The following is a 25399-nucleotide window of genomic DNA, read 5'->3' on the forward strand; positions in this document are numbered from 1 at the left end:
CAATGACAGGAGAGCTCGGCCGTCCCTGAGTTTCAGCTCCCAGCTCTTACATTTCCTCATCCACACTGTCTTTACTGTGGATGTTCAGGGGTTCCTTGTCGGATCTGAGGACTGTATCCATTAAACATTCTGAGTCAGGAGATCCACACACTCTCTGTTACCAAGATTTATGGGCAGGAATGTTTCAAAACTTTGTCTATTAAATCATTGTATTATTCACAGAACTAATGAGGCAATCGGTTCATTATTCAGGCCTTGAACTTGGTTTGGGTAGACCGAAAACTGAGAGGTTCAGCACCTTTCCACTTCTTCACTAATATAACTGATTTTTTTTGATGAAGTAACAGAAAAGGTTGATGAAGGGAAAGTAATGGATGTTGTCTATATGGATTTTAAGAAAGCGTTTGACAAACTACCACATAAAAGGCTGGGTAACAAAACTGAGGCTCCTGGAATAGGAGGGTCAGTATCTGCTTGGATTTAAAAATGGATGAAATATCAAGAAAAGCGAGTTGTGGTATTTGGTTGTTTTTCAGAATGGAAGATGGTGAACAGTGATGTCCACAAGGGTCAGTGTCAGGACCATCATATATATAAATGACTTGAATATTGGAATCACAGAATCACAGAATTGTTACTACACAGAAGGAGGACATTTGGCCCATCGTCTCTGCACTGACTCTCCAAATGAGCAATTCACCTCATGTCACTTCCCCGTCTTCTCCCCATAATCCTGCACCTTATTTTCAGATAACAGTCTAATTCCCCTTTGAATTCTTCAATTGAACCTGCCTCCATCACATTCTCAGGCAGTTCATACTTTAACCACTCGCTGTGTGAAAAAGTTTTTCCTCATGTCGCTTTTGCTTCTTTTACCAATGACTTTAAATCTGTGCCCTCTCGTTCTCGATCCTTTCACAAGTGGGAACAGTTTCTCCCTATCCACTGTGTCCACACCCCTCATCATTTTGAATACCACAATGAAATCTCCTCTTAGCCTTCTTTTCTCCAAGGAAAACAGTCCTAACTTCTCCAATCTATATTCATAACTGAAATTCCTCATCCCTGTAACCATTCTCATGAATCTTTTCCATAATCTCTCCAATGCCTTCACATCTTTCCAAAAGTGTGGCACCCAGAACTGGACGCAGTACTTCAGCTGAGTCTAGTGTCTTATACAAGTTCAACATGACCTCCTTGTTCTTGTACTCTATGCCTCTTTCACTAAAGCCGAGGATACTGTATGCTTTATTAACCACTCTCTCAACCAATAACATATAACCCCAGGTCCCACTGCTCCTGCACCCCCTTTAGAATTATACCCTTTATTCTATATTGTCACTCCATGTTCTTCCTACCGAAATGAATCAATTCACATTTCTCTGCATTGAACTTCACCTGTCATCTGTCCTCCCATTCCACCAACTTGTCTATGTCCTTTTGAAGTTCTACACTATCATCCTTACAGTTCACAATGCTTCCAATTTTCGTATCATCCATAAACTTTGAAATTCTGCCCTGTACACCAAGGTCTAGGTCATTAATATATATCAGGAAAGGCAAGGGTCCCAACACTGACTCCTGGGGAACTCCACTACAAACCTTCCTCTAGCCCGAAGAACATCCATTGATCACTACTCTTTGTTTCCTGTCACTCAGCCAATTCCATGTCCATGTTACTACTGTCCCTTTTATTCCATGAGTTATAACTTTGCTCACAAGTCTGTTGTGTTGCATTGTATCAAATTCCTTTTGAAAGTCAATAAAAGCAAAATACTGCAGATGCTAGAAATCTGAAATATAAACAGAAAGTGCTGGAAATACTCAGCAGGTCTGGCTGTATCTCTGGAGAGAGAAACAGAGTTAATGGTTCAGCTCAGTGACCTTTCAGATGCTGTCAGACCTTTTGAAAGTCCATGTGGACCACATCAACAGCATTGCCCTCATCATCCCTCTCTGTTGCCTCATCAAAAAACTCCAGCAGGACAGTTAAACATAACTTTCCCTTAAGAAATCCATGCTGGCTTTCTTGAATTCACCCACATTTGTCCATGGGGCTATTAATTTTGTCCCGAATTATTCTTTCCAGAAGAGAGTGAGACGAGGTGAGTTGCTTCAGCAGAGAGCCAGCATGGGTTCGTCAGGCCGAATGGCCTCCTTCTGTGCTTTAGCCATTCTATGATTGTATGATTCTAGCAGCAACTGTTGGTGGAGAGGCAGTGATGCAGGAATGGGTTGACAGAAAGGGGAAAGTCTGGGCTGGTGTGTGTTTGCAGCATTTGCAGCTTGTGTTCGGGTTTGTGAATAAAGGTGATTTGGAAGCTGTGTTCCAAATTGAAGTGTTTATTGGAAGCAAGAAGTTGATGTCAATGAAGAATAATATGTGTGAAGATGAAGCGTGGTGTGATTATGGATAGCTGTAAATCTATTGTTGGTGAATTATTTGTGTTAATAATCTTCCACTGCACCCTCTGCTGCAGGCTGCTGTTTATATCCAGCTGTGTATTAGTGCTGTGTGTTAACTAGATAAATGTTTGTTTCAACTCTGTTTATAAAGCAATAGCATTGCACTCAAACAGTCCCAGACATAGCAACACACGTACAAAAGCAAAATACTGCAGATGCTGGAAATCTGAAATATAAACAGAAAATGCTTGAAATAGTCAGCAGGTCTGGCAGCATCCGTGGAGAAAGAAACAAAGTTAATGTGAGCTGAGGAAACAGACCTGAACTGTTAACTGTTTCTCTCTGCACAGATGCTGCCAGACCTACTGAGCATTTCCAGCATTTTCTGTTTTTATTACAGCAACACCTTTGATCAGCAGTAGCGGTGAGAGTGCGAGCCAGGGGGCAGCTGGGAAGGTACGTTTCACTATAAAGTACTTACCTGGCGATTCGGCGGACGCGGACACGGGGACTGCTGGGTAAGTGAACTTATATATTCGGGCAGTGGCTAAACCCGAAAGACTACACGTGCCGTGTCTCCCACCCATCCTCCTCCTCCAACCAAAAAAAGGACTCTTGTGTGGAGGGTTTGGTTAGGTAAGGTTTTCCTTTATATTTTTTTATTCTCTGTTGTCAATTTCGAGCAGAGGGGATGGAAGCTAGGGCAGTTGCATGCTCCTCTTGCAGGATGTGGGAGGTAAGGGTCACCACTTGTGTCCCTGCTGACTTCACCTGTGAGAAGTGCACCCAACTCCAGCTCCTCACAGACCGCGTGAGGGAACTGGAGCTGGAGCTGGATGAACTTCGGATCATGAGGGAGGCAGAGGGGATGATAGAGAGCAGTTATAGGGAAGTACTGACACCGAAGTCACAGGATAAAGGTAGCTGGGTGACCGTCAGGGGAGAGAAAGGGAATAGGCGCACAGTGCAGGGATCCCCTGTGGCCGTTCCCCTCAATAATAAGTATACCGTTTTGGATACGGTTGGGGGGGGACCTACCAGGGGAAAGCCACAGCGGCCAGGTCTCTGGCACTGAGCCTGGCTCTGCGGCTCAGACAGGAAGGGTGGAGAATAGGAGAGCGATAGTGATAGGAGATTCAATGGTCAGAGGAACAGACAGGAGATTCTGTGGTCGTGAACGAGACTCCCGGATGGTATGTTGCCTCCTGGGTGCCAGGGTCAGGGATGTCTCAGATCGAGTCTACAGGATTCTTAAGGGGGAGGGGGAGCAGCCAGAAGTCGTGGTACATATCGGTACCAATGACATAGCTCAGAAAAGGGATGAGGACCTGAAAAGCGAATATAGGAGTTAGGTTGGAAGCGAAAAGGCAGGACGAGCAGAATAGTAATCTCAGGATTGATACCGGTGCCACGTGCTAGTGAGGCTAGAAACAGAGAGCGAGTGCAGCTGAACACGTGGCTACAGAGCTGGTGTAGCAGGGAGGGCTTCAGTTATGTGGATCATTGGGATACCTTCTGGGGAAGGTGGGACCTGTACAAGAAGGAGAGGTTGCAACTGAACTGGAGGGGCACCAATATCCTGGGCGGGAGGTTTGCTAGAGCTCTTCGGGAGGGTTTAAACTAGTTTGGCAGGGGGATGGGAACCGGAGCTATGGATCAGTGGACGGGGTAGCTGTTGAACAGGCAGATACCGAGTGCAGAGAGTCTGTGAACAAGGTTAGACAGTTGACAGGGCAAAGTTTCAGCCAGTATGATGGGTTGAAGTGTGTCTATTTTAATGCAAGAAGTGTCAGGAATAAGGGTGATGAACTTAAAGCATGGATCAGTACTTCGAGATACGATGTTGTGGCCATTTCAGACACTTGGAGATCACAGGGGCAGGAATGGATGTTGGATGCTCCGGGGTTTAGATGTTTCAAAAGGAATAGGGAGGGAGGTAAAAGAAGTGGGGGAGTGGCATTGTTAATCAGGGATAGTATCACAGCTGCAGAAAGGTAGGTCATCGAGGAGGGTTTGTCTACTGAGTCATTATGGGTGGAAGTCAGAAACAGGAAAGGAGCAGTCACTTTATTGGGAGTTTTCAATAGACCCCCCAATAACAACAGAGACACGGAGGAACAGATTGGGAGGCAGATTTTGGAAAGGTGCAGAAGTAACAGGGTTGTTGTCATGGGTGACTTCAACTTCCCTAATATTGATTGGAACCTCCTTAGTGCAAATAGTTTGGATGGAGCAGTTTTTGTCAGGTGTGTCCAGGAAGGTTTCCTGACTCAATATGTAGATTTTTTTTTTTATTTCCAAAATATACTTTATTCATAAAGATCTGTAAAAATTACATTGCCAAACATTTTCCAAACAGCACCAAAAAATACAAACATTGCCAGGGGGATCAGTTTCCTTCAATACTGTCATGAGTTTCTTCCCAACCCTTCCGTTTCACAATTGTCATGTCAATTACAGTTTTACATTTACACCAATTGAGAATATTAACGATACAGTTCGAGGGATTTCCTATGGATCCAGCCCCTCAGTCCAGCTTGGTGGGGGAACGAGACACTGTGGTCTTTCCCCATTGAGCCTTTGCTGCGGCTGCCCCAAGCTTTATTGCGTCCCTCAGCACGTAGTCCTGGACCTTGGAATGTGCCAGTCTGCAAAATTCGGTGGTGGACAACTCTTTGCGCTGGAAGACCAGCAAGTTTCGGGCAGACCAAAGGGTGTCTTCCACCGAATTGATAGTCCTCCAGCAGCAGTAGATGTTTGTCTCGGTGTGCGTCCCTGGGAACAGCCCGTAGAGCACAGACTCCTGTGTTACAGAGCTGCTTGGGATGAACCTTGACAAAAACCACTGCATCTCTTTCCACACCTGCTTTGCAAAGGCACATTCCAGGAGGAGGTGGGCGACCGTCTCTTCCCCATCACAGCCAACGCGGGGGCACTGTGCGGAGGGGGCGAGACTTCGGGTGTGCATGAAGGATCTGACGGGGAGGGCCCTTCTCACCACCAGCCAAGCTACATCTTGGTGCTTGTTTGAAAGTTCTGGTGATGAGGCATTCCGCCAAATGACTTTGACGGTCTGCTCGGGGAACCATCCGACAGGATCCACCGTTTCCTTTTCCCGTAGGGCCTTGAGGACATTCCGTGCAGACCACTGCCTGATGGACCGGTGGTCAAAGGTGTTTCCCCGCAGAAACTGCTCCACGAAGGATAGGTGGTGCGGCACCGCCCAACTGCATGGAGCGTTCCGCGGCAATGTGACCAGGCCCATCCTTCGCAACACCGGGGACAGATAGAAACTCAGCACGTAGTGACACTTGGAGTATGCGTACTGGGGATCTACACACAGCTTGATGCAGCCGCACACGAAGGTGGTCATCAGGATGAGGGCCGCGTTGGGTACATTTTTCCTGCCCTTGTCCAGAGATTTGAACATCGTGTCCCTCCGGACCTGGTCCATTTTAGATCCCCAGACGAAGCGGAAAATGGCTCGGGTGACTGCCACGGCACAGGAGTGGGGTATGGGCCAGATCTGCGCCACGTATAGCAACAACGTGAGCGCCTCGCACCTGATGACCAGGTTCTTACCCACAATGGAGAGAGATCGCTGCCCCCACATGCCCAACTTTTGTCGTACCTTGGCTACTCGCTCCTCCCATGTTTTGGTGCACGCCACGGCCCTTCCGAACCATATCCCCAGCACCTTCAGGTAATCTGACCTGACGGTGAAGGGGACAAAGGATCGGTCAGCCCAGTTGCCAAAGAACATGGCCTCGCTCTTGCCGTGGTTAACTTTGGCTCCCGAGGCCAGTTCGACCTGGTCGCAGATGCTCATCAGTCTGCGCACGGACAGCGGATCCGAGCAGAAAACGGCGACGTCATCCATGTACAGGGAGGTTTTGACCTGAGTGCCTCCGCTGCCTGGGATTGTCACCCCTCTTATGCTCGCATCCTTCCTAATAGACTCAGCAAAGGGTTCAATGCAGCAAACAAACCAGACCGGGGACAGAGGGCAGCCCTGTCTGACTCCAGATTTGATCGGGAAACTTTCCGATTCCCACCCGTTGATTGAGACTGCGCTACTGATGTTTGTGTAGAGCAGTTGGATCCAATTGCAGATTCCCTCCCCAAACCCCATTTTGGAAAGCACGTCCATCATGTAGGTGTGCGATATCCTGTCAAAAGCCTTCTCGTGGTCCAGGCTGATGAGGCAGGTGTCCACCCTCCTGTCCCGTACGTAGGCGATCGTATCCCTGAGTAGCGCGAGACTATCAGAGATCTTCCTGCCGGGTACAGTACAGGTCTGATCGGGGTGAATCACCAACTCCAGAGCAGACTTGACTCGACTGGCTATGACTTTGGACAGAATCTTGTAATCAACATTAAGCAGTGAGATGGGCCGCCAATTTCTGATTTCTGCCCTCTCCCCCTTCTGCTTGTAAATGAGGGTGATGATGCCTTTTCTCATGGATTCTGACATGCTGCCGGCCAGGAGCATACTCTCGTATACTTCCAGCAGGTCCGGGCCGACCCAGTCCCACAGGGCCGAGTACAACTCGACCGGTAAGCCGTCGCTCCCGGGAGTTTTACTCGTCTCGAAAGACTGGACGGCCTTTGTCAGCTCGTCCAGAGTTAGCGGCTTGTCCAGTCTCTCCCTCCTGCTGTCATCTAAGACCTCTGTGAAAGATGACAGGAAGGACTGGGAGGCTCTGCTGTCTGTGGGCTTCGCGTCATACAGCCCAACATAAAAGGATTTGCTGATCCTTAGTATGTCGGACTGCGAAGACGTTACCGAGCCATCTTCTTCCTTCAGGCTGCTGATAACAGAGCTCTCTCTGTGTACCTTTTGGAAGAAGTAACGCGAGCACGTCTCATCCTGCTCGATGGAACGGACTCTGGATCGGAAGATGATCTTGGAGGCCTCCTTGGCAAAGAGCGAGGCCTGCTGGCTCTTCACCTCTTGGAGGTCCTCCTTGACCTCGACCCCCATTGACTGCAACCTGAGTAGATTTTGCATAATTTTCTGGAGTCGGGACAGTTCCCTCTGTCTCTCTCTCGCCTTCTGAACACCTTTGTGGATGAAGAACCTCTTGATGTTCTCCTTAATCGCTTCCCACCAGTGAACTGGAGACTCAAAGAGGGGTTTCACGGTCCTCCAACCTTTGTAATCCCTTTTGAGTTCCTCAACGTTCTCTGGGGTCAGCAGTGTCGCATTGAGCTTCCACGTCCCTCTGCCAACCCGCTGGTCGTCCTGTAAGTGACAGTCGGCCAGTAAGAGGCAGTGGTCAGAGAAGAACACCGGCTTGACGTCGGTGGATCCGACCGTGACAGCACGGGACACAAACAGGAAGTCAATCCTGGAACGGGCAGACCCGTCCGATCTTGACCATGTGTATCTGCGCTGCGCTCCGTCTGCAGGTTTTCTGAAGACGTCGTGCAGTTTGACATCCTTAATTGTTTCTATTAGGAATCTGAACGTAGCGTCCAGTTTGCTGTCGTCACTGCTGGATCGTCCAGCCGCATCGATGATGCAGTTGAAGTCACCGCCGAGGATGACCGGCCTGGACGTCGCCAGCAGCAGTGGGAGCTGCTGGAAGACGGTCAGCCGCTCGCTGCGTTGTACCGGGGCGTACACGTTGATCAACCGGAGCGGAGCGTTGTTGCACATCACGTCTGCTATGAGGAGGCGGCCGCCCACCACCTCCTTAACTTCGGAGATGGTGAAGTTACCTCCCCGCAGCAGAATACCCAGGCCGGAGGAACGGCAGTCATTACCCCCCGACCAGATCGATGGCCCGTGGGACCACCATCGCGACCACTGCGTGTAGGTGCTGAGGTGTGGTATTCCACACTCCTGCAGAAACAGTAGGTCAGCTTTGACCTTGGCAAGGTAATCCAAGGTTGAAACACATCGCGTAGTAGATTTAATGCTACGCACAATAATGGAAGCAATTCTTACACCCATGTTTTACTAAAAATTAGTTGTTGCTTCCCATACCATTTGTCCTCGCTAGTCCCAATCCTTCGGGATGTTCCTGCATACCCATCGTGTGCGCAAGCAGTTTCAGGTTGGTTGGGCTCAGAAACCCCTCATGATTTTTCATGCAGGGTTTGTGCCGCTCGGGTGACATCGGGGGGGGGGGGGTCTTGTAGGCAGAGAGCATTGGGTTGTCCTCAGCTGCTTCCATCTGTTCCTCCTCGAAAACATCACAGCTCCCGGTCTCCCGGAGCTCAGGTGCGCCAGACGTGTCTTTGCTCCCGGTGTCCCGGAGCTGAGATGCGTTGGCCACGTCGTTACGTGTGGGGCATTGGGGTTGGGCCACGCCGGGCCCATCACAGCTTCCAGTTCCCGGGGGCTGGGATGCTTTATCATCCATCTCGGAGTTCTGCCGCCTCTTTTGAAGGGGCTGTCGTTCCAGCATTTCCCCGTCCAGTGAGGAGGGGTTGTTGCAGTCTGATTCAGAAGAGAGCCTCCTCTTGCCACTGGTTTGGGTGGTGGCTTTGGGATGTTTTTTCTTTGTGGTTTTCCTCTGGACCACTTGCCACTGACCTGTTTGTGTAGATAGGCTGACTGGAGGGGAAGCTATGTCGGATTTGGTGCTTGGCAACGAACAAGGCCAGGTGGCAGATCTCTCGGTGGGAGAGCATTTCGGTGATAGTGATCACAACTCCCTGACCTTTACTATCGTCATGGAGAGGGACAGGAGCAGACGGGATGGGAAAATATTTAATTGGGGGAGGGGGAATTACAATGCTATTAGGCAGGAACTGGGGTGCATAAATTGGGAACAGATGTTCTCAGGGAAATGCACGACAGAAATGTGGAGGTTGTTTAGGGAGCACTTGCTGCGACTGCTGGATAGGTTTGTCCTGATGAGGCAAGGAAGGGATGGTAGGGTGAAGGAACCTTGGATGACAAGAAATGTGGAACAGCTAGTCAAGAGGAAGAAGGAAGCTTACTTAAGGTTGAGGAAGCAAGGATCAGACAGGGCTCTAGAGGGTTACAAGGTAGCCAGGAAGGAACTGAAGAATGGACTTCGGAGAGCTAGAAGGGGACATGAAAAAGTCTTGGCGGGTAGGATTAAGGAAAATCCCAATGCGTTCTACACTTATGTGAGGAACAAGAGGATGGCCAGAGTGAGGGTAGGGCCGATCAAGGATAGTGGAGGGAACTTGTGCCTGGAGTCGGAGGAGGTAGGGGAGGTCCTAAATGAATACTTTGCTTCAGTATTCACTAGTGAGAGGGACCTGGTCGTTTGTGAGGACAGCGTGGAACAGGCTGATGTGCTCGAACAGGTTGATGTTAAGAGGGAGGATGTGCTGGAAATTTTGAATGATATGAGGACAGATAAGTCCCCGGGGCCAGACGGGATATACCCAAGGATATTAAGGGAAGCGAGGGAAGAGATTGCCGCGCCTTTGGCGATGATCTTTGCGTCCTCACTGTCCACTGGAGTAGTACCAGATGATTGGAGGGTGGCAAATGTTATTCCCTTGTTCAAGAAAGGGAATAGGGATAACCCTGGGAATTATAGACCAGTCAGTCTTACGTAGGTAGTGGGCAAATTATTGGAGAAGATTCTGAGAGACAGGATTTATGATTAGTTGGAAAAGCATAGTTTGATTAGAGACAGTCAGCATGGCTTTGTGAGGGGCAGGTCATGCCTCACAAGCCTTATTACATTCTTTGAAGATGTGACAAAACACATTGATGAAGGAAGAGCAGTGGATGTGGTGTATATGGATTTCAGCAAGGCGTTTGATAAGGTTCCCCATGGTAGGCTCATTCAGAAAGTAAGGAGGCATGGGATACAGGGAAAGTTGGCTGTCTGGATACAGAATTGGCTGGCCCATAGAAGACAGAGGGTGGTAGTATATGGAAAGTATTCAGCCTGGAGCTCGGTGACCAGTGGTGTTCCGCAGGGATCTGTTCTGGGACCTCTGCTCTTTGTGATTTTTATAAATGACTTGGATGAGCAAGTGGAAGTCTGGGTTAGCAAGTTTGCCGATGACACGAAGGTTGCTGGAGTTGTGGATAGTGTGGAAGGCTGTTGTAGGTTGCAACAGGACATTGACAGGATGCAGAGCTGGGCTGAGAAGTGGCAGATGGAGTTCAACCTGGAAAAGTGTGAAGTGATTCATTTTGTAGGGTTGAATTTGAATGCAGAATATAGGCAAAAAGACAGGATTCTTGGTAGTGTGGTGGAACAGAGGGATCTTGGGGCCCATGTCCATAGATCGCTCAAAGTTGCCACCCAAGTTGATAGGGTTGTTAAGAAGGCGTATGGTGTGTTGGCTTTCATTAACAGGGGGATTGAGTTTAAGAGCCGCGAGGTTATGCTGCAGCTCTATAAAGCCCTGGTTCGACCACACTTGGAATATTGTATTCAGTTCTGGTCGTCTCATTATAGGAAGGATGTGGAAGCGTTAGAGAGGGTGCAGAGGAGATTTATCAGGATGCTACCTGGACTGGAGGGCATGTCTTACGAAGAAAGATTGAGGGAGCTGGGACTTTTCTCATTGGAACGAAGAAGGATGAGAGGTGACTTGATAGAGGGATACAAGATGATGAGAGGCATAGATAGAGTGGATAGCCAGAGACTTTTTCCCAGGGTGGAAAGGGCTATCACCTGGGGGCATAATTTTAAGGTGATGGAGGAAGGTTTCGGGGAGATGTCAGAGGTAGGTTCTTCACACAAGAGAGTGGTGGGTGCATGGAATGCACTGCCAGCGGTGGTAGTAGAAGCAGATACATTAGGGACATTTAAGCGTCTCTTGGATAGGTACATGGATGATAGTAGAATGAAGGGTATGAAGGTAGTTTTGATCTTGGAGTAGGTTAAAGGTTCGGCACATCATCGTGGGCCGAAGGGCCTGTACTGTGCTGTACTGTTCTATGTTCTATGTTCTATAACACAGGTGTTGGGAGGCTCAGCCTGGCTACGCACTGTTACAAGGACGCTGAGTGACACCATCGACAACGGGACAGAGAGAAAAACACACAGAAAACGAATAGACTGTGAGGAAGCAAAAGTGAGGAACGGAGAGAGAGAGACAGACAACGAAACTGAGATGGAGAAACAAGGCATTTGTATGATTGTGCTCTCCCTGTTGTCTAAAGGTATTTCCTGTTGTGTAAATATGTTTTCTGTTGTGGAAAGATGTACCCTGTTGTTGTGTTAAGGTTTTCCCTGTTATTGTTTTATTTTCTGTTGCTGACTGTCTCCTCACTGTGACCATTTGTCCTGGTTTTATTGTGGCCAAAATCACCATCTGGTGGTGGAGAGGAGACTCTGCAGGAAGGGGTTGACAAAGTGGGAGAGATTCGGCTGGTCCGTGTTTGCAGTTTGTGTTCATGTGAGCAAAAGTGATTTGTTACTGATTGATCTGTTCACTCGAAGGAAAAAGCTGATTGCAATCGAGCGTGCCTTGTTATTTTGGGGAAACACTTGATGTTTTGAAAGTGAACTGTTAGTGTTACTACCAAACATAAATAGCAGAAAATGGTTTCGATCCATTGACCTCTGGGTTATGGGTCCAGCACACTTCCGCTGCGCCACTCTGCTAACTGCTGTTTTTAATTTTAGCTGCCTGTTCGTGAAATATGTTCATTTCTCCAATGTTTTTATAAAAATAGGATTGTGGTCGCATTTCTCAAGAATCCCGGACTCAGCAACACACGTGCTGACGGACTCACCCTCACTGCACAATGACACAAGGACACTGAGTAACAGCACCGACAATGAGGCAGGCAGAGAAAGACACACAGAAAACCAGGAAGATATTGTCAGGACCCAGAAAGGAACAGACAGAGAAAGGTACTGAGCAAACCAGCAAGAGACAGCGAAAGACTGATGATTTATGTAATTGTGTTCTCTGTTGTGTAAAGATGTTCCCTGTGTTCTTTTAAAGATATTTCCTGCTGTGTAATATGTTCTCTGTTGTGTTACTGTATTCGCTGTTGTGTGAAGATGTTCTCTGTTATTGTGTAAAATGGTTCCCTGTTGGGTAAAGATCTTCTCAGTTGTGTAAATATGATCCGTCTTGTGTAAAAGTGTTCCGGGTTATTTAAATATGTTCCCTGCTCTGTAATGTAGCGCTGAGTCTGCACTAATGGAATTGCTACAGTATCTTCCAGTCTGATACTGTATGAGGGCTGGAATATGATCCAAAGCACAGTCTATACAAATTGAATTGCGATTGTATATTTTAGTTTCACAATCCGGGTGAGTTTTAAACTGAATTCTCAGTTTGTATCTCAGGTTATACTATCTTTCAGATTCTCTCAATCTGATATCGCACTTGAGATTTAGACTTAAGAAAGGATGTACTGGCATTGGAGGACTTCAAAAGCGATTCACTCAGCTGATTCCTGAGATGAAGGGGTTGACTTATGAAGTACGGCTAAACAGGTTATTCATTAGAGTTTAGAAGAATGAGGAGTGATCTTTTTGAAACGTACAAGATTCTGAGGGGGCTTAACAGGGTGAAGAAGGGTCTCTGACCTGAAACATTAACTCTGCTTCTCTCTTCACCAATGCTGCCAGACCTGCTGAGTATTTCCAGCATTTCTTGTTTTTATTAACAGGGTCGATGTTGAGAAGATGTTTCCACCAGTGGGGGAATCTCAAACTAGGCGACAAAGTTACAGAATAAGGGGACACTCATTTAAAACTGAGATGCAAAGGAATTTCTTCTCTCAGAGGGTAGTGAATGTCTGGAATTCTCTCCCCCAGACAGTATTGGAGGCTAAATCACTGAAAGTATTTAAAGAGGATGTAAATAGATTTTTGAAATATTGGAGAGTTGAGGGCTATGAAGAGCTGGCATGAAAGAGGAGTTGAGGTCTGGGGCAGATCAGCCATGATCTTACTGAATGGCAGGGCAGGCTTGAGGGACCGAATGGCCTACTCCTGCTCCTATTTCCTCTGTTCTTATGTTATATTATATCTAATGTATATGTCAGGATGCACTATGGGAATTAATACTGAAACTTATAAAATTATAATGTGTGTAAATATTGGGCTGATATTTAACTTGAATCTCAGAGTACACTATTGTGGTTAATTCTGTAAGTTTGAAAAGGGAACTCTGTGCCATAATGAAAACAAGAAATGCTGGAAATACTCAGCAGGTCTGGCAGCATCTGCACAGAGAGAAGCAAAGTTAACGTTTCAGGTCAGTGACCTTTCAGATGCTGCCAGACCTTTTGAAAGTCCATGTACACCACATCAACAGCATTGCCCTCATCATCCCTCTCTGTTACCTCATCAAAAAACTACAGCAGGACAGTTAAACATCATTTTCCCTTAAGAAATCCATGCTGGCTTTCTTGAATTAACCCACATTTGTCCATGGGATTATTAATTTTGTCCCGAATTATTCTTTCGAGAAGTTTTCCCACCTCCAAAATTGAACTGACTAGGGAGTGAAATGAGGTGAGTTGCTCTAACAGAGAGCCAGCACGGGTTCGACAGGCTGAATGGCCTCCTTCTGTGCTGTAGCCATTCTATGATTGTATGATTCTCGCAACAACTGTTGGTGGAGAGGCAGTGATGCAGGAATGGGTTGACAGAAAGGGGAAAGTCTGGGCTGGTGTGTGTTCGGGTTTGTGAATAAAGGTGATTTGGAAGCTGTGTTCCAAATTGAAGTGTTTACTGGAAGCAAGAAGTTGATGTAAATAAAGAGTAAAACGTGTTAAGATGAAGTGTGGTGTGATTGTGGGCAGCAGTAAATATAGTGCTGGTGAATTATTTGTGTCAATAAACTTCCACTGCGCCCTCTGCTGCAGGCTGCTGTTTATATCCAGCTGTGTATTCGTGCTGTGTGTTAACGAGATAAATGTTTGTTTCAACGCTGTTGAAAAAGCAATAGCATTGCACTCAAACAGTCCCAGACACAGCAACACACGTACAAAAGCAAAATACTGCAGATGCTGGAAATCTGAAACATAAACAGAAAATGCTTGAAATAATCAGCAGGTCTGGCAGCGTCTGTGGAGAGAGAACAAAGTTCATGTGAGTTAAGGAAACAGACCTGAACTGTTAACTGTTTCTCTCTGCACAGATGCTGCCAGACCTACTGAGCATTTCCAGCATTTTCTGTTTTTATTACAGCAATACAGGTGTTGGGAGGCTCAGCCTGGCTGCACAATGTTACAAGGACGCTGAGTAACACCATCGACAACGGGATAGAGAGAAAAACACACAGAAACCAAGAATAGACTGTGAGGAAGCAAAAGTGAGGGACAGAGAGAGAGGCAACGAGACTGAAATGGAGAAACAAGGCATTTGTATGATTGTGTTCTCCCTGTTATCTAAAGGTATTTCCTGTTGTGTAAATATGTTTTCTGTTGTGTAAAGATGTACCCTGTTGTTGTGTAAACGTTTTCCCTGTTATTGTTTTATTTTCTGTTACTGACCGTCTCCTCACTGTGACCATTTGTCCTGGTTTTATTGTGGCCAACATCACCATCTGGTGGTGGAGAGGAGGCTCTGCAGGAAGGGGTTGACAAAGTGGGAGAGACTCGGCTGGTCCGTGTTTGCAGCTTGTGTTCGTGTGAGCAAAAGTGATTTGTTACTGATTGATGTGTTCACTAAAAAGAAGAAGCTGATTGCAATAGAGAGCGTTTGGAAGCATCTTGTTATTATGGGTAAAATACTTGATGTTTTGAAAGTGAACTGTTTGTATTGTTACCAAACATAAATCGCAGAGAATGGTTTCGATCCATCGATCTCTGTGTTATGGGCCCAGCACGCTTCCCCTGCAGCACTCTGCTGACTACTGTTTTCAAGTTCAGTTGCCCGTTAGTGAAATATGTTCATTCCCCAATGTTTTTATAAAAATGGGTTTGGAGTCGGATTTCTCAAGAATCCCGGAATCAGCAACACACGTGCTGACGGACTCACCCTCACTGCCCAATGACACAAGGACACAGAGTAACAGCACCGACAATGAGGCAGGCAGAGAAAGACACACAGAAAACCAGGAAGATATTATCAGGATCCAGAAATGAACAAACAGAGAAAGGTACTGAGCAAACCAGCAAGAGACAGCGAGATAAAAGCAAAATACTACGGATACTGGAAGCCTGAAATAAAAACAATAAATGCTGGAACCACTCAGCATCTGTGGAAAGAGAAGCAGAGTTAACGTTTCGGGTCAGTGACCCTTCATCAAGGAGGCGAGGACAAATAGTATGGGAAGCAACAACTAATTTTTAGTAAAAAAATGGGTGTAAGAATTGCTTCCATTAATGTGCGTCGCATTAAATCTACTACGCGATGTGTTTCAACCTTGGATTACCTTGCCAAGGTCAAAGCTGACCTACTGTTTCTGCAGGAGTGTGGAATACCACACCTCAGCACCTCCAGGCAGTGGTCGCGATGGTGGTCCCACGGGCCATCGATCTGGTCGGGGGGTAATGACTGCCGTTCCTCCGGCCTGGGTATTCTGCTGCGGGAAGGTAACTTCACCATCTCCGAAGTTAAGGAGGTGGTGGGCGTCCGCCACCTCGTAGCAGACGTGATGTACAACAACGCTCCACTCCGGTTGATCAACGTGTACGCCCCGGTACAACGCAGCGAGCGGCTGACCGTCTTCCAGCAGCTCCCACTGCTGCTGGCGACGTCCAGGCCGGTCATCCTAGGCGGTGACTTCAACTGCATCATCTGGAGATCTAAAATGGACCAGGGCGGGAGGGACACGATGTTCAAACCTCTGGACAAGGGCGGGAAAAATGTACCCAACGTCGCCCTCATCCTGATGACCACCTTCGTGTGCAGCTGCACCAAGCTGTGTGTGGAGCCCCAGAACACAAACACCAAGTGTCACTATGTGCTGAGGTTTTGCGAAGGATGGGTCTGGTCACATTGCCGCGGATCGCTTCATCCAGTTGGACCATACCGTACCAGCTATCCTTCGTGGGAATGTTTCTGCGGGAAAACACCTTTGACCACCAATCCATCAGGCAGTGGTCTGCACGGAATGTCCTCAAGGCCCTACGGGAAAAGGAGATGGTGGATCCGGTCGGATGGTTCCCCGAGCAGACTGCCAAAGTCATTTGGCAGAATGCCTCATCACCAGAACTTTCAAACAAGCACCAAGATGTAGCTTGGCTGGTGGTAAGAAGAGCCCTTCCTGTCAGATCCTTCCTGCATGCCCGAAGTCTCGCCCCCTCCACACGCGGCCCTCGAGGTGGCTGCAGTGGGGAAGAGACAGTTGCCCACCTCCTTCTGGAATGTGTCTTTGCAAAGCAGGTGTGGAAAGAGATGCAGTGGTTTTTGTCGAGGTTCATCCCAAGCAGCTCTGTAACACAGGAGTCTGTGCTCTACGGGCTGCTCCCAGGGATGCACACCGAGATAAACATTAACTGCTGCTGGAGGACCATCAATTTGGTGATAGACACTCTTTGGTCTGCCCGAAACTTGCTGGTCTTGCAGCGCAAAGAGTTGTCCACGACCGAGTTTTGCAGACTGGCACATTCCAAGGTCCAGGACTACGTGCTGAGGGACGCACTAAAGCTTGGGGTAGCCACTGCAAAGGCTCAATGGGGAAAGACCACTGTGTAAGGTCCCCCCGCCATAGTGCACTGGGCAGCTGGACCCATTGGAAACCCCTCGTGCTGCATACACCAGATATGGGTTTGCTGTAAAATGTCCATGTCAGGTAAAATGGAGTGGAAGGGTTGTGAGGCAACTCACTCCTGTATTGAAGAAAACTGATTTCCTTTGCACTTTTTGGAATGTCAACTTGGTGCTGTTTTGAACTGTTGTATAATGCATTTTTTACAGATTTATATGAAGAAAGCATATTTTTAGGAATAAAATCCTGGGGATTCATATGCATAGTTCTTTGACGGTGGCAGGACACATTGAGAAAATAGTTAGCAAAGCATATGGGATCTTGGGCTTCATAAATAGAGGTACTGAGTACAAAAATAGGGAAGTTATGCTGAACCTGTATAAATCTCTAGTTGGGCCACAACCAGAGAATTGCATCCAGTTCTAGTCAACACACGTTTGGAGGGATGTGAGTGTCCTTGAGAGGGTGGAGAAGATTTATCAGAATGGTTCCAGACATGAGGGATTTTAGCTGTAAGGTTAGGTTGGAGAAGCTGGGGTTGTTCTCCTTGGAGCAAAGGAGATTGAGGGGTGATTTGATAGACATGTACAAGATTATAATAAATATGACAGGTTTAGATAACTTCCAGGGAGATGGGGATAGAGCGGGGGAATGGGACTGAATGGATTGATTTACATGGGATTGATGGGCAAAATGAGTTCCTGTACTGTAGTGACTCCAGGACTCAATGACTCTCTCTCCTGCTCTCTCTCTCTCTCTCTCTCTCTCTCTCTGTCTATCGCTTTACCTCTCTCTGCCTCTCTCTCTCTATCTGTCTTTAGCTGGTCCTCTAACTTTCTATCGCACTCTCTCTCTCTCTTTTTTTCACACTCTCTCTCTCTCCATAACACACATATTTGTCAATCACATGTCAAAGAAGGAAGCGTAATGAAGGAATGTCTGCGCCCTTGAAAATGTTTCCAGCAGAATAGTTAAATGTTTAAAGTTTCTGTAGGGAGTTTGACCTGAGATGGTGAGACACAAGGATGTGAGGGTATTAAAGTCTTCACCAAATGTAATAGGGAATAATTTTCTTCACTGGTGAACCCAAAGGAACAAATATGGCACAAGAATGAGAAAAGTCAGAGGATTGAGAAACATCCAATGGTTCTTCACATCTACAAGTCAGCAGACCCACAGAAAAACAGTAGGTTGAGAGTTCAGATCCAGTGATAGACTGGACAAATTTCGAGCCAGTGCTTTTTTCTTTATAACCTGACATCTGTCCACTTGGCTATTGCACCTCATCTCGATGTATCTGATAATACTGATACGATTTGTATTCCACAGTTGCTTTGAAATCACAGGCAATATAAATGGATTGGGAATGTCAATGGTCAGGAACCATTAATGGATTGGGATAGTCAATGGACTGGAAAATATCAGTGGATTGAGAAATTCTATAGACTGAGTTATATCAATGGATTGGGACAGTTCAGGACATTGTGAAACATCAATGTATTAGGAAACAGGAATTAAATGGACAGATGGAGTTCAACCTGGAAAAGTGTGAAGTGATTCATTTTGGAAGGTCGAATTTGAATGCAGAATACAGGCTTAAAGACAGGATGCTTGGTAGTGTGGAGGAACAGAGGGATCTTGGGGTCCATGTCCATAGATCGCTCAAAGTTGCCACCCAAGTTGATAGGGTTGTTACGAAGGCATATGGTGTGTTGGCTTTCATTAACAGGGGGATTGAGTTTAAGAGCCGCGAGGTTATGCTGCAGCTCTATAAAGCCCTGGTTCGACCACACTTGGAATATTGTGTTCAGTTCTGGTCGCCTCATTCTGGGAAGGATGTGGAAGCTTTAGAGAAGGTGCAGAGGAGATTTACCAGGATGCTGCCTGGACTGGAGGGTATGTTTTACGAAGAAAGGTTGTGGGTGCTAGGGCTTTTCTCATTGGAACGAAGAAGGATGAGAGGTGACTTGATAGAGGGGAACAAGATGATGAGAGGCATAGATAGAGTGGATAGCCAGAGACTTTTTCCCAGGGCAGAAAGGGCTATCACCAGGGGACATAATTTTAAGGTGATGGAGGAAGGTTTTGGGGAGATGTCAGAGGTAGGTTCTTTACACAGAGAGTGGTGGGTGCGTGGAATGCACTGCCAGCGGTGGTAGTTGAATCGAACCCGGGTCCCTGGAGCTGTGAGGCTGCGGTGCTAACCACTGCGCCACTGTGCCGCCCTTAATAGAATAGCTCTGTTAAATATCAAGCAAGTGCACAGTAAAAAGGTTCAGTGCTTGGACCTCAGTTATTTTCACTCTGTCAATGGCAGAGAAGGCTCGAGGAACCATGTGGCTACTCCTCATGTTCTTCACAGTGTCCAGAATAAAGTGTAACATAACACTGATTTCCAGATGGCCGACACAAATGCAACGCACATCTTTTCTGAAAACATCACAATTAAAGTGAGAAACTAATCATAAGGCACGGACGGCGATTGAACCCGTGATCTTCAGTTTACGAGACTGACGCCTTACCACTTGGCCACCATGCCTTTTATTAACGGACACCTGAGGCTCCAGAGGAGGATTTGTGATTCTTTTTCAATTTGGTTGAAACAGCATCGAGAAACATGCACAGAAATAAAGAGGGATTGTGGAATGGGTAACAGATCAGCCTCATTTACATCATCAGCATCATGAAATCTTCATTCAGGCGTTCCATTCCCATCCTCAGCTTTTCTCACATCTGTACAATAATATAAGAGTGGACATTGGGGTGTTACTGGGCAGATTATATAAATAGACGATGTGCATCATCACAGGAAGTGATGTAATATAATCTGTGTGGCACCTCATGGAGAGTTGTCGATGAAACCTTCAATGCAATGTGTGTAGAGTAAACTCAGGTTATTTTAACCGTCAGATTCTTATAAATTCTGTACTAAGCCTTGACAGATATCAGTATATTATATGGGGCCACAGTAAACCAAAGCGAAGATGGAGAAATCTTTGCCTGCACCTTTGAAAAGGTCACTGGACTGAACCAAGCCGAGGAGTGGCCGAGATGGTTCCAGAGGTTTGCAAGGTATCATACTGCATCGGGTCTCGTGCAGAAGCCAGACATGGAACAGGTCAGTACGCTATTGTCTGCAATGGAGGGAGTGTGCAGGCAACATCCTCATGAAGAACAGAAGACTACATGTGAAGAAGTTATTAAGGCACTCAAGACATATTTTAATTGAGGAAAAAAATGTCATCGTGGAGCCAAAGTTAAAACGCTGCATTTGCTGACAACGCAACCACCAGGTGACGCTGTACTAGCACATGCGCAAATGCAGCCTCTTCCACTGAAACGTCACTGTCTGTGACATTCAGGCAGCTGCCAGGATTAAAGATGGAGCTACTCAATTTATCACAGAAAACAACTACGACCCAAAAATCCCCTCAAAGTTTGCCATCGCCGCCTCCGTCCCACCCCAACAGTCCCCCGCTACCTCTTGCGCATTCGCGTTATATAGTACCAAGTCATCTTAATTCACCTAAAGTGAATTACTTTAGGAGCAGTGACTGTCGTTTCATAAGCAAATACGGCACATATCTACACAATGGACATGTTTTGGTTGATACTCGGAGAACGTTGCGCTGTTTGAAGTCTCATTAGAAGGACAGCACCTCTGACAGTGCTGCACACCCTCTGTAATTCAGTGAGGTTTCATAGAGTCATAGAGTTATACAGCACAGAAACAGGCCCTTCGGCCATCATGTCCGTGCCGGCCATCAAGTACCTATCTATTCTAATTCCATTTTCCAGCACGTGGCCGTAGCCTTGTATTCTGTGGCGTTTTGAGTGCTCATCTAGATACTTCTTAAATGTTGTGAGGGTTCCTGCCTCTACCACTCCTTCAGGCAATGTGTTCCAGATTCCAACCACCCTCGAGGTGAAACATTTTTTCCTCAAATCCCCTCTAAACAGTGCCATCCCATTCTCCGGACAATCATTCCCCGCTTCCCCCCATCCCACTCTCTGACTGCTCACTCCCCGCTTCACCCACCACCACCCCCATCCTGCTCTCTGGCCGCTCACACTCCAGGCCATGGGCTCTGCCGCTTCCCTCCTCTCGGCCACTCACTCCAACATTGCCCCATCACCCCTCGAGGCTCGCCTTGCTTTATCGGGTGGTGCGGTGAAGAATGATCGAATATTGGAGCGAGAGGCCGAGAGGAGGGAAGCAGCATGGCTTAGAGCTAGTGTCTGGAGGGACGTGGGGGGTAAGCGGGGCGTGAGTGGACGGAGAGAGGGCAGTGCGGGGGTGGGGGTGGTAGCAAGTGGCCGGAGGGCGGGGGAGCGGGGTAGCGAGGAGCGGGCAGCGAGCGGCCTGGAGTGAGTGGCTGAGAGGGGGTAGAGAGTTTTCCCGCGCATGCGCCACTTCGTCCTGGAAGGCGGAGGCTGAGCATGCGCAGCATCTCAGAGCGCAGGAGACTGTTTGTGCATGTGCGTAGCTTGGAGCGCTCTGATGACGTCGGCTGGCTGCTGCATTGTCAGGAATCACTTTGAATTTAATAAGCGTACAAAACAGAAAGGGGAGAGTATTCATTCATTTATCAATGACTTGTACAATCTCACGGAGGATTGTGAATCCCGCAACTTAAGGGAAGAGCTGAATGGAGACAGGATTGTGTTCGGGGTATTAGACAACACCCTTTCAGATCATCTACAGTCCAGGGCTGGTCTCACATTAACGAAAGAGTTTCAATTGAGCAGACAAACAGAGGTTAGAAAGTTTAACCAATCCGTTGTCCAAGGGGACAGGGAGAGTCTGATCTCGAGAGTTGCAGACTCAATTGAATTTGTTCAGAAAACAAAAGGAAAAATTAGGGGTAAAAGACAAGAAAGACGGGAAGAGCATCTAGTGGTAGCTGCAACCAATTGCAGTAGGTGTGGCCGAGAGAGACACAAGTGGGAAAACTGCCTCGCCAAAGAAGCTGAGTGTTTTTCCTGCAGAAAGATGGGACACTTTCAGTCAGTGTGTGGCAGTAAAATACCAGCGCTGAATATAATTAAAGGGAAATCCCCAGAGAGCAAAAACATTAATGAAGTACAGGATATCCAAAGTGTGGAAATACATTTTTTAGGTGAAATCCAGGAAATAAAGTGAGAGTTGCTGGACGACAGAAATTCTGAAATATTTTAAGATAGAGGTAGATAGATTCTTGATAAACAAGGGGGTGAAATGTTATCGGGGGCAGGTGGGAATGTGGAGTTGAGGTTACAATCAGATCAGCCATGATCTTATTGAATGGTTGAGCAGACTCGAGGGGCCGAGTGGTCTACTCCTGCTCCTAATTGGTATGTTTGTATGTAAGAAAACATGTTCTAGATACAATGAGAACTATCATTTGTTTGGAAATGGATTTGAAACCCCCTTTTATCAAAAGTTTATAGAGCTTTAATTTTTCTACAATTAACAGACAAATCCTTGTGGAGTTGAGATTGACAGAAACAATGGGCTGGATTCTATAGAGCCCTCAACGTCGAGATCTGTGGAGGGGGTGGGGTGGGAGCCACCTGAAGATGGCCCCGGATGAGGCCCGCCATGGACCTCAACGCCGGCACGGCCTGGCTCGATATTGCCGGCGACGGCGAGGCCTTGTGGGGGGACCCCCACCGCTCGGCAACGGGACCACAAACCTGCATTAATTATTATCCCATCACTTCCTGATATCCAGCTGCGATCTTCAGCCCGGTGACCGGCACTGCCGTGCCTTCGGAGCCCCATCCGGGGAAATGAGGTGCAACACTGGTGGGGAGGGGGGAGAAGGTAAGTTTCTCAGTGTGGGGGAGGGGGGACGGAGTCAAATTAATGTCATGGGTGTAGGGGATGGTGGGAAGGGTTATAGTTTACAGTTTGTGCAGTTTTGGGCGGAAGGTCAGATGGTAAAGGTAGGTTTTGGGAGGGACGGGCAAATAATTAATGTAACTGTTATTGGGGGGATGGGAGAGAGGCAAAAGCAATGTATTTATTTCATTTCATTTAATCTTCCTTTAAATATTTTCCAGTAGGACTAACAGCCCTTTAAAAATGGCTGACACTCCAGTACAGTACTACGGCAGTGCTGCACTGTCAGAAATGCTGTTTTTCAGGTGAGACAGAAAACTGAGGATCCCTCTGCCCTCTCAGGTGGATGTTAAAGGTACCATGGCACTATTTCAGAGAATAGAAGGGGAATTATTTCTGGGGTACTGGTCATTGTTTAACCCTGAATCAACATCACTTAAAAACAGATTATCTCGTTTTTATCACGTTGTTGTTTCTGGGAGCTTGCTGTGCGCACATTGGCCACCATGTTTCCTACATGACCACAGTGACTACACTTGGAAAGTCCTTCATTGGCTGTAAAAGGCTTTGCAACGTCCTGTGGTTGTGAAATGCAAGTCTTGCTTTTTCCATTGTTATCAATGTCATTGTGATCAAAAGATAGGATTCGTGAGCACAAAATTTAAATCAATTTCCATTAAAATAATGTAAAAGCATCTATATTCTTGCACTGTACTTAATAATCTCCATCTTCCTATCCTTACAGAGTGCAATGTCATCGACCCTGAAAATGATTCCACAATCTCATGGAATCACAGAGTCAGAGAATGTTTAAGGCACAGAAAGAGGCCACTTGACCCATCGTGTCTGTTCCACAAACAATTTCAGCCCAGTTCTGATGAAAGGTCACAGATCTGAAACGTTAACTCTGTTTCTCTCTCCACAGGTGCTGCCAGACCTGCTGAGTATTTCCAGCATTTTCTGTTTTTATTTCAGATTTCCAGTATCTGCAGTATTTTGCTTCGGTGTTACTTTGAAAGTTAAAACTGACCCACCTGTCTACAATTCACACTGGGGTCTCCCATGAAATGATTCTGTGTAATGTTGTTAGAATGAATGCAGACTCCGAGCACAGAGCTTCCTGTGGGGAATTGGGGATATGAAAACCAGCAGACTGCAGGAATTTCCACTGGGAGCACAAATTCACAAAATCTACCTTTTATATATCGATTCATTTGAATTGTCCTTCTGGAAAATTATTTTGAAGCAATTTAAACATCAACCCACAGCTCCATGACTGGGTCAATTATGAGGTCATCCTCTGACAGGTCATGTGACAGCTGGAGCCACAAGACATCAGAACTAGATTTGTGACTGGATTAAAACCCGGAATCATGTCACAATGGCTTTTCAAATAAAGCTGTTGCTGTTTGAAAACACAGCAGTTAAACTTTCTGCCTGACCATGAGGGGAGCTAGGGAGAAATTTACAAAACTCAATCCTTCAACAAAATAGTTCAAAAATCATTCATATCGAAATCATGTGAGGATTCATATGCAGTAGAGAAACAAGCAGAATACAGTAAGTACAGAGGAGAGCTGAAAAAGGAAATGAGATCAGCAAGAGAATGTATGAGAAAAGATTAGCGGGTCACATAACTGGGAATACTGAAGTCTTTTACCAACATATGGACAGTCAATGAAAGGGTGGGTCAATAAGGAGATCCTGTGGAGGCAGAGGGTGTGGCTGAGATACTAATTAAGTACATTTCATCTGGCATCACAAAATGAGCGGATGCTGCAAATGTCACAGTAAAGGAGGAGGAATTGAGAAAATTGGACGGAATGATAATAGATAAAGCGGAGACAATTACAAGGTTGGCAGCTCTCACAGTAGAAAAGTCACCCAGTTTGAATGGGCTGCATCCTGGGTTGCTGAGGGAGGTAAGGTTGGAAATAGCGGAGACTCGAACCACAATCTTTCAATCCTCCTTGAATATGGGAATGATGCCAGAGGACTGGAGGAATCTCCTCAAGATTCCACATGAATCAGTGTCCATAATTCAACTTTACATATTTAAAACATGTTTACAAAAACAGTAGAAGTACTCTCATAACATAAAAGCAAAATACTGCAGATGCTGGAAACCTGAAACAAAAACAAAAAATGCTGGAAATACTCAGCAGGTCTGCAGCATCTGTGGAGAGAGAAGCAGAGTTAAAGTTTCAGGTCAGTGATTAGGCACGCTACAACCTGCCGGACTGAACATTAAATTCAATCATTTCAGAGCATGACGGACTCCACCCCCCACACCCCCCCTACACACTTTTTTATGTTTAGTTTTTTTTCTTTTTTCTTTTTTATTTGGTTATTTTCTTTCAGTTTTTTTTTAGTTTGGTTAGTTTGTTTCGACTGTGTCTACCCATTGTTTCTGTTTTTAAAAAATGTTTAATGTGTGTGTTCGGAGTGCTTTGTGCATTACAGTCAATTCACACCTTCTCTGTACTCACGCTTTGTCTTTCAGCACACCATTGAGCACTGTTCAGCACTGTTCGCCTTTGTTCCATGCCCTTCTGGTCAGTTATTCTCTGTGACCTTGTCCAATCAACACCT

The 25399-nt window shown here is 46.6% G+C and overlaps 1 non-coding gene across 1 annotated transcript; it reads right to left on the bottom strand.

Annotated features, from left to right (window-relative positions):
- Window positions 1-19450: 19450 nt before the first annotated feature.
- On the bottom strand, window positions 19451-19522 carry trnat-cgu (transfer RNA threonine (anticodon CGU)). The gene has a single exon. It is a non-coding gene; the product is annotated as a tRNA-Thr (tRNA).
- Between the last annotated feature and the right edge of the window lie 5877 nt (window positions 19523-25399).

This window comes from Heterodontus francisci, chromosome 28 (assembly GCF_036365525.1).
Source record: "Heterodontus francisci isolate sHetFra1 chromosome 28, sHetFra1.hap1, whole genome shotgun sequence".
NCBI lineage: Eukaryota > Metazoa > Chordata > Chondrichthyes > Heterodontiformes > Heterodontidae > Heterodontus > Heterodontus francisci.